This window comes from Eumetopias jubatus, unplaced genomic scaffold, assembly GCF_037043125.1.
Source record: "Eumetopias jubatus isolate StellerSeaLion01/CBP00866 unplaced genomic scaffold, mEumJub1_p1.0 scaffold_7, whole genome shotgun sequence".
Taxonomy (NCBI): domain Eukaryota; kingdom Metazoa; phylum Chordata; class Mammalia; order Carnivora; family Otariidae; genus Eumetopias; species Eumetopias jubatus.
In genome coordinates, this window is record NW_028274813.1 from 118275785 (window position 1) to 118284860 (window position 9076).

Sequence of the window (9076 nt, forward strand, 5' to 3'; positions counted from 1 at the left end):
GCCCCACCTCTGGCAGGTGGGTATGCATCCTTCCCAGCCAGGGGCGGCTAATCTGGGCCACCACTGAGGGTGAGTTCTTCCTCGAAGAAGCTGGGCAGCCAATAGAAATGCAGCATGTAAGTCAAGGGCTTTATCCTGGGCTGTTCATGGTTCTGAATTTCATTGTTTGAATCCTTTCATCCTTTCTGACAATTCTGGGACTCAGGGAAGGGCCGTAGCTGTAGACCCCAGCTCACTGGCAAGTCAATCGTGTGCATGCAAGACAGCCTAAGTCAGCGTCTGCGATTGCACAAGGAGCCCTGACATACACGTTAAGATCCCTGTGCACCGAATCCACGCCCAGCAGCAGCTCGACCTCTCTGCATGCCTCTGATGTTGCTGTCTGCACCCCTCTGGAGCATGGTGCCCGTTCAACAATTCTGTTGGAGGGACGGTAAGTGCAGGGAGGGGAGGACGCGTCCAGGCATGCGTGGGGACGGGCACCGCACAGGCGGAGGGACAGGACAGAAGGCCGTGGGCGAGAGACACACCGGGGACACGTCCAGCAGGGAGGGCCTTTGTGTGGAGTTTGGGTGGGACATGGTTTGGAGTAGGGCAGAGGGACAGTAAGGCAGGGGATGAGAAAGAGGGTGGGGGGCTGTGGAGTGGGGGATCCTGGCGAGGCTGGAGATGCAGCATGGTCTCCTAGGACCTGCCATCTTCAAGCTCACAGACACTTGTTGAGGACCTACTGTGTGGCCATGGGTCCCCGTGGGGGCACTGTGGGTTCAGGGGTTGAGTGAGACCCAATCAGATTGGGTGGGATGGGAGATTACACGGAGGACACCAATCATCATAGCTCCTGGCAGAGCACAGTGGGTCAGTGGGTTCTTTTTTTTTTTTAATATAACTAAAGAACATTTATTCATTTTTCACTAAGACTTTATCTTGAGCACGTAACTAAACTGTCACTACCCCCCCACCCCAACCTGAAGGGTCAGTACAGCGAATGTTATAAAGCAGATATGGACAGTTTGAAGGACTGGAACCAAGATTAACTGACAAACAACTTCCATCTAAATTATCATAAAAATGTTTAAGTAAAAAAAAGGGGGGGAGGGGAAGGGGGCAATGGGGGCTTCAGATTGAACAAGATCCTCACATTTCATCTAATACCTTCCATCCTGGCTAGAGTACACCAAGATGGAGACAGGATTACTATAATACAGAGCCGCCACTGCAGCACGCTGTACACACCTGTGTTCCAAGCCCACCCCCAGCCCCCACTGCTTCTAACTCAGCTATTTCCCGGCCTGTTGGGCCTGCCGACGAAGCAGCAAGTAGATCTTCTCTTTAATCCAGTCTTTGTTATAGGGCTGGTATGTCTGGGTATCAGCTCGGTAAACAAGGCAGCTGAGGTCTGCCAGATCGTCACTAAAATCAAACAGCTGGCTGATATCATATGTGATAGAGGGGCTGTTGGGATTCATTCTCTTCAGATGTTCTTCATACATTTTACAAACACCTTCCATGCATTCATTCACAGATTCATAGTCAGCATAAGTTCTGCCTGCTGGCCTCTTGGTAGGCTGTACCAGCAAAATGGTGTGAGACATCGCGCCAAACTCTCTCGCTGCAGCCTCTGCCGACACCGCCACCGCGCACGAGCTTAGCCCGGGTCAGTGGGTTCTTAAGAGGGGTGCAGGCCAGCACACTGGGGTGACACTGGGGTCCAGAGCTTGAGCCGGTCCCATCCAGGCTAAAAGGCAGAGCTTTCCAGCAAGTCTAAGAAAATTAAGTCACAGATTTCAGCCCCGGACCTGAGAACGTAGATGGAGTCTTCGAGGTTGCTCATGTCAGGATGGGGACTCAACGGAGAATCAGTGTTTGGTCCAGTGAGGTTTCAGGAGGGGCCTTTCAGGACGGCGGGACAAGGGCAGGCAGAGCAGAGTGGGCAGAGGGTGGGAAGACAGGGTTCATGTGAGGAGCGAGTCTCCTGTGGCCGGAATGGGGGTGGGCACGGCCAGAGACCAGCAGGCTCCCACGGGGAGGGCCCTGACTGGGGGCTGCAGGCCCTGACACCGTCAGCGGTGGGAGCCACGGACGCTCTTCCGGCCGGTCGGTGCCTTGACCAGACTCGTGTCATTTTTAATAAAGCAGCAAATGTAGCTTCTCACCATTATGCACCAAAGCATGAGGAGCCTGCCTGCTGGGCTCTGGCCCCTTGTTACTAGCAATTTCCCGGTCACATTTGTCATAACGATTTGGGGATGGATTTAATTACTTACTGTTATTCTACCTTCGGTGGTGGAATTCTTCCAAAGTCACAAACCCAAATCATTAGCAGTGGTAGAAAAGCTTTGCCCAGTGCGCCTGGTTCTAGAAGATTCTGTGATGGATTTGGGTAAGGTCTGTGGTTCTAGAAGATTCTGTGATGGATTTGGGTAAGGTCTGTGCTCGATTGGGCTGCAGACGGGGGGACAAGGCAGTGCAGGCCTGCTCAGACCCGGCTCCGGGGCCGGGGCCTTCCCTCCACGCTGCTCCGCGGTCTCTCGTCCGCGTGTCAGAGCCGTAGGAAAAGGAGGAGAGGAAGAAAAAGTCGGAAAGCCATAGGAGAAGCTCCCACAAAGGTCAAGAGACACGAAACACACATTTTAATTACAGTCCTGGAGACAGCTCCTGGGATTTAATAAATGGAGGCACAATGACATGGCAGGAAAATGTCTTTTTTTGTTGTTGTTCCCTTTCGCCCCCCTGTGGTAAGGTCATACTCTTAAAGAGGTTTTTTTTGGTTTTTTTTTTTTTTTTTTACAATACCTATATTTTTTCTATTAGTCTCAGAGGTAGAGGTCAGTGATTCCTCAGTCTTATGTAACACCTAGTGCTCCTTCCTTCCTGGGCCTCCTTGATGCCCATCCCCCGGTGACCCCATCCCCCCACCCCCATCATGGAAAAAAACTGACAACTTCTATCCTCCGTTCCCCACCTTCCAATTCTTGTCCATACACAGAGGTATCTTTTCTGCAGCAATGGTAATATGCAGGGTTCCTTCCGTGGTTTTTAAATAGAACGTATGACAGTCTTGTTTCTCTTTCAGATTTCTTGTTAATTTTATTTTAGTGGCTGAAGGACACACCCGGTAAGCAGGCGTACCACTCTTCCCAAACGCCTCCCCTTAACCCTGGAGACTTGTTCCTGTTGTAGATGAAGCTACCACGGCATCATTATGGACAGCTTTTGGGAACTGTCTTTCTTGGCTTCCTCCTCTGACGTTTTATAAATCAGTCTTAGGATTCTTAGCTGAGCCCAGAATCTGGCAGCTGGGAGTGAAATCTCCAGCCTCTGGCCCGTTTCTTGCCTGCACATCTGGGAAGAAGGGCCTCATCTGTGACGGGACAGACTTCTTGGCCAAAAGTCCTGGCCAGCCAGGGTCGGCTGCCTGTCCCTGGACGTCCCCAGCATGCCAGATGGGCACCCGCGTCCGGGAGCTGCCAGTCTCATCTTCCCGGGAGACCGTCAGTTTGCCGACCGTGGCGACGGTCTCCGCTGGGGTCGTTTACTTCAGCTTCATGCCGCAGAGAGACGGCCCAGTGCCTCGTGAAGTTTGATCTTCAAGGCAGACCTGGGGACAGGGACGGCAACCCATGATGGAAATAAGCCGAGACACTGGGGGATATAAAATGAGACAGGTGAGAGTAAATCCAACAACATAGCCCTGCCTGGCGCACACGCACATGGTGGGGAGGACCGGGGGCCTGGCAGCTGGCCCGCAGGGAGCTCATGGGTTTGCCTTCTTAGCCCACAGGGGTCCACACCCAGGTCCATGCAGTCCGAGGGCCCGTTCATGGACGATGCACACTCCCCCACCCCCCCATCTGGATAGAGGGTGGTTTGGAGCACCAGCTGCCAACGACCTCTTTCCACGGGGAATCTGGGACATCCCCATCTTCCCGGGACACTTAAGGTGTCCCTGTAGGGCACACAGCGGCCAGATGGCACATGCGTGTTACAGGCGGCTTCCGTGGCTCGCCTGGCCACGTCCTCCTGCAGAGAGGGCTGGTGCGCCCGGGGCGGGCAGGTGCTCTGTGCAAGCTCGCTTCCGCACAGGGGCCGCTTTTGTCTTTTCTGCCCACCCTGGACACCAGGGTTTGGGCTGCAAATATGTTTGGGTCCACGCGGCGCAGCTGAGTCTCTCTAACCATAACGAGAATGTAAAATACACCATTTAGGAAACTGAACTTGAGTGTCCATGTCATAAACTGCAGATGAGTGCCAGGGACCTTTGCAGCCTGTGTCTCATTAACCGCCAGTGGATAATCCCTCCTCAACGGGCGCCGCCTTTCTCAGCCAGAGCACCCACTGCTCCTGCCGCGGCATCGTCTACGTGGGGATCCCGCGGTCGGGATTCTCCCCCAAAGCTGCGAGGCTTCCTGCTGGAATGGCGTAGCGGCGTCTGGCCATGGGTGGCACAGGCCACCTGCACGGGCCGGTTTCCCCCTCACCTCCTCCGTGTCCCCTTCCATCGGCTGCAGTTAGAAACTCTCTCCTTGCTGCTGCAGGACCAGAGTTCCCAGAGCGAAAGTCCCCCCTCAGCACGGGCCACTCACTCTTCTGCACGCGCGGGCTTTTCCCCATTTTCAGAAGTGTGGTGCAGGCACATAGTGGGGCCACCGTTAAGGAGCCAGGCTTCACACACACGAGCGTCCCGGCCACCAGGCTACTTGCTTTTGATGCTCTGGGTTAAAAGCTGGTTGCTGGTAGATATACGTGCACCTGTTGGGGGTGGGGCGCCCGGGTGTCTCAGTCGTTAAGCATCTGCCTTCGGCTCAGGTCATGATCCCAGGGTCCCGGGATCGAGCCCCGCATCGGGCTCCCTGCTCAGCGGGGAGTCTGCTTCTCCCTCTCCTCTGCCCCTCCCCCTGCTTGTGCTCTCTCTCTGACAAAAAAATAAATAATAAAATCTTTAAAAATTAAATCAATAAATGCATGTGTTGGACTGCTTGCAGGGACTTAAAAGATAGCTTTTTCTTAAGGATGTTGAACACGGGTTTGGCAGCACCGTTGTCCCCGTTTATCTGCACGTTCCACGGAAACAAAGATAAACGTTGGTCCAGTTGTGGGCTTATCCTACACTCTGTATTAGTGTCGTCCAAGTAGTGAGGTTTTACCCCAAAACCAGGGGCAAAGGCAGGGACCGGGAGGGGCAGGACTAGCTGTGGGCTCTCCTTGGAGGTAAAGGGCGGGGAGGCTGGGGGTTGTTTATAGGAACGTGGGGGCAGGAAGCCTGGCTGTGGAGGTCTCACAGCCGCATTGAAAGCGTTAAGTATGGGATTTCAGATGGAAAGAACTTAAGAGCCTCTGGCCAGATCCTTCGTTTGCCCGAGAAGAGATGGAATCCGGGAGGCGAAACTGTCCAAAGTCATGCAGAAAAGCCAGGTAAGAGACCCAAATAGATGTTATTTAGATAAGATGTTTAGGTTTAAGCTGGCTTTTAAGAACACCTCTGTGAAGCTTGGCTTTCGTGCCGCCACCCTTGTGAGCAGCACTGGATGCTCTCGGTCTAGAACTGGGAGGGGCCCTGAGAGTCCCTCACAGAAGCTGGAGCAGCCGGGGGACATGCGTGAGCGCTGGCCCAGAGAAGGGGACCAGCCAGAGGCTACTTGTCGTCAGGCGGTGGGAGAAGCTGGGGCAGTGGGGAGCCTGACACGCCCGGCGGGATCATGCAAACCTCGCCTTGCCCCAGGCAGCAGGAACGTTCTCCTCCAGTGGGAGGAATGGACTGGGAAGGCCAGCAGCCCGGGAGGACAGAGGACACTTGTGCCCAGATGCCCTGGAAGCCTGCAGGCACCGTGCGTTCTGTGGGGACAGGTCCTCCCCCTCCTTCCAGTAGTAGCTGGTCAACCGACTGAGGGTCTCAGCTAGCTGGGTGGGCACCCAGTTCAGAGCCAGGGAACACTCGGGGAAAGCCAGCCCCCTGCAAAAGAGAAGGTACGTTCCAACCAAGGAGGGCGTTAGTGCTAAGGTGACCCATCTGGCCGGGCTGTGGCTTTGGATGTGGTGAGACTCTTCTGCTGGAGACCCTTGTCCTCACCCTTTGTGGGGAGGGGGCCGTGATGTGGGGACAGGCTGGTCAGGAGCTCGGGGTGGTATCTGGGCAACACTGAGCTACACAGTATGAGACCAGCTGATAAAGGGGCCTTAACTAGCCAGGTGGGGCGGGGGGCGGGGGGCTCCTGCAGCCCTACAGGTCTCAAAAGCCACGTGACTCAAAGTAGCCTCCACTGCTGTTGAAACCCAAGGGCAGACCCCTCTCAGGTGGGGCCAACCTCCCGCTGGGGCCTGGGCAGCCTCGGATCCTGCCCGCTCACCTGTGCCTCTCAGCCGGCTGGCCCAGCGGCGCGACGCAGCCCGAAGCCGAGGGGGCTTCTCTGTGCGTGTCAACAGCTTCCTATCCTCTCCCCCGCCCCCAGGAGCAGAGGCCCTCTGGCACTAGAAAAGACATTTATAACAAGGACCTTGTAAATAATAGCAAAACGCTAAAATAAAACCCCCAATAAATGAGTTGAGCAGGATGAAAAGCGTAGGGGCGTGACTGAGTGACCGTAAGCTGAACTGAGGCATTCTCTCTGAGCAAGAGAACAGAGAAGGGAGACATTCAGGAACACAAAGGATCAACGTGGAGGGGAAAACACCCATCCAGTGGCAGTTTTAGGAGCGGAGAGTGTACAGAACGGGGCGGGGGTGGGGAGGCAGGCTCTGGAAAACACGAAAGCTCGGTGCTTTCTACAGCAGGGGACAGATGTTCGTGCTCAGACCGAAAGGCGAATTAACAAGCGAGTGCCCCGACAGCATCTGTCCAGGTGGTAGCAAAATGTCAAAGCTGCAAGGATATAGACAGAAAGCTCTAGGAACCCCCAGGAAATAAAGGTAGAATATTTGTGTACGAACGAGAATCGAATTTGCCCCAGCAGCACCAGGTGAGAGAGAAAGACTGTAAGGTTCTGGGGGAGGAGGGGCATTTGTTTGGTGCTAGAATGTTCCATGCTCATCATCCTCCTCATCCAACAGGGAGAATGAAGTGCAGGCATTTTTATAAGAACTCAGATCAATTAACTACCCATAGACTCCAGGAAGAATATCTACAGGATGTATTCCAGCAGGAATCAGGAAGATACTAGTAGGAAAGAAAAAAAAAAAAGAATCAAACATGAATATTTGCACATTAATTGTGTAATTAGGAATAATCTTTACAAGATAGCTTTTAAAAGATAGTCTTAATTAAACTGGAAATCTCAAATACATTATAGTGGGAAAGGAAGCAACCATACATTTGATGCTAAAAGCCTAAGTAATGAAAATTTCAAACAAAGTGTTTCTGAACACATACACATGAATGTTCTGGTTGGTGTTCAGTGGGCCGCCTGCCCCCGTACCCGTTGGTCCCGCGGGCACGGACTGCTTGGGAGCACCTGCGGTAACTGAAGGAGGAGGGATGGGGTTCACGTGGATTGGTGTCGCACAACCCTGGTCCATGGAGGGGAGCGGGGAGCACGCGGGAAGTGCTCTGAACATGGGGGGGTCCCCGCTGGGGTGGGCTGCTTTCACCAGCGCGAGTCCGCCTTGTCTCTGGAAAGGGGCCCTGGTGAAAACACTCAGTTACATGTTTTGCTCAATGGGTTTAAGCAGAGAGGTCGTCTATATCCCAACTCGAATATGTCTTATTTATTTTTTACAGAAGATATTCATAAATCCAGTTCTATTAGCAGGTAAACTAAAAGAAGATGCTGATGCAGTGTCTGTCAGGTGTTACAGAAAGATTTTGTCTTGGTGAATGAATGCCACCAGAGGTGACTGCAAGCCAGTTATTTTAAGTATTAGACAAGCTAACTGAGAGCGCTTTTTTTATTTTTTAAGATTTTTAAAAATTTTATTTATTTCACAGCGAGAGAGGGAACACAAGCAGGCGGAGTGGCAGAGGGAGAAGCAGGCCTCCCGCTGAGCAGGGAGCCCGATGCGGGGCTCGATCCCAGGACCCCGGGATCAGGACCTGAGCCGAAGGCAGACGCTTAACAACGCCCCTTAACCGAGAGCTCTTAAGGCATTTTATGAAGTGAAACATGTTATGTAAATTTAAGTATTGTTACTGTGCAAGCACTTATTTGAAAATAAAGTACTGTTATTCCTAGTATATGTACCTGTATGCATATGTACACACAGCTGTGTCCATGTGTTGTAAGTATACTGGTGGTAATACATGTACGTATGTATGTAAGTACGTGCACACGTGTGGCTGCCAGGGACCGGGGACAGAGGTGGAACAGGGGAAGCTCAGTGAATTTTCCGCGTGATACTCTAATGGTGAACCACACGACACGGTGTGTACTTACTCCTGGGACTGCCTGAGACAACAGGACCCTTCTCCCACGCACATCCGTGGGCACTCCCCGGAAGGAGCTACCAGTGGCTGAAGCTGGGACAGCTGAGCAGTAAAACCAGCCACGTAGTGGCGGACCATGACCCAAAGCATAAATAAATATTCCGGAGTCCATAATCCCATCAACATATGACTGAGTAGATAAATCAGTGTGGGAGGATTGATAATTTTCTTTGTTATTTGGAAGAATTAAAAGGGTGGGCTGCACGTGGTGACCTCCTTCTAAGGAATAGAAATGCGGGGGGAGAGGGGGTGATTTTGCGGTGGACAAACGTAACAAATGTGACCGCAGCAGGTGCCCAAATAGCACCAGCGGCGATGCATCCTAGGGATGGCACGTCCCCGCAGTCTGATGCAACGGGAAAGGGACTTCACCTCTGTGATGTCCTCCCCCAAACCCAGAACCCCAGTCTAACTAGGAGGAGAATACCAGCGAACCCCGACTGAGGGACAGTTTACACTATATCGGACCTGCACTCCTCAAACTGTCAAGGTCACCCCAAACAAGGGAGGTCTGAGAAGCCGTCCCAGCCCAGCGGAGCCCAGGGAGAAACGGCGAGGAAACGTGGCGCGGGGTCCGGATGGGGTCCTGGGACAGATCCAGACAGTGGGTACAAACGACGGAAGCCTGGATGACGTTGGCCAACCATAGTTGACAAGGAC

General features: G+C 53.2%; 1 pseudogene; it reads right to left on the reverse strand.

The window, feature by feature from the left end:
- Positions 1-1124: 1124 nt before the first annotated feature.
- LOC114201242 (enhancer of rudimentary homolog pseudogene) lies at positions 1125-1619 on the reverse strand (annotated as a pseudogene).
- Positions 1620-9076: the final 7457 nt, after the last annotated feature.